Raw genomic sequence first — 842 nt, forward strand, 5'->3', positions numbered from 1 at the left:
CAGAATTCTTTTTGAACATAACTATCAGAAAACAAACAGGCAACTTATTCTGAACCATAGTAATGTCATATAAAAACATGACAAAAATTCCATCCTAAACTTTAAGTAACAGCAAAAAAGAACCATTTTATGGTTGAAACTGCTCATGAGAACTATGCAAAAAAGATCAGTGAAAATGACAAAATTGACAAAGCACTCACACAGTTGTAATAGGATAACTAAAAGCTAGAAAAATTTTTCATATTAAATGGAAAAAACCAGAAAAAATTCAAGATTTTACCTCTAGATCATCAAATAGCCAGCAGTTAACAACTGCGACATCCAGGAATAAAGATTCTACAAATTGTCTAAAAATATTTTTAATCTGCAATCAGTGAGCATAAACAGGTATTCTAAAATAAATCAAGGACTATGAATCTAGTGTTAATCCAATCAACCATTTGTATATAGTTCTAATAAAAAAGAAAAGAAAACATGGCAGAAATAAAAACACTGATACACTCAAATATCATAAGTATAGAGGAAAAGGTGCAGCATACATAAAAAGCAGATGGACTGAATATGGAATGTACATAAAATATTCACTCCAAGATACAGGGGAAATTGCCTGATAGAAATGTATAATCATAAAGACAACTAGCTAAATACCTCTATTTGTCATTGTTATTTCATACCCTACCTGGTGTTTGGGATGCATTTTGTCCTTGTGAGTAACTGTGAACAATTTTAAATACTAGCATCAATAAGTTAGTAAAAACACATCTACTTATTAGAAATTTCAAGTGTGTAATAATATAAAACTACTGCTTTCTTAAATAATAAATATCAGACTTAGCCTCTCC

The 842-nt window shown here is 29.7% G+C and overlaps 1 protein-coding gene across 1 annotated transcript in view; it reads right to left on the bottom strand.

The window, feature by feature from the left end:
* LOC119586539 (transmembrane GTPase Marf-like) overlaps positions 1–842 on the bottom strand; it is a gene marked incomplete in the record, with an annotated part of 29803 nt that overhangs the window by 24117 nt on the left and 4844 nt on the right. The window contains 1 exon segment of the mRNA XM_037935295.1: positions 680–714.

Source organism: Penaeus monodon, chromosome 21 (assembly GCF_015228065.2).
Source record: "Penaeus monodon isolate SGIC_2016 chromosome 21, NSTDA_Pmon_1, whole genome shotgun sequence".
Classification (NCBI taxonomy): domain Eukaryota; kingdom Metazoa; phylum Arthropoda; class Malacostraca; order Decapoda; family Penaeidae; genus Penaeus; species Penaeus monodon.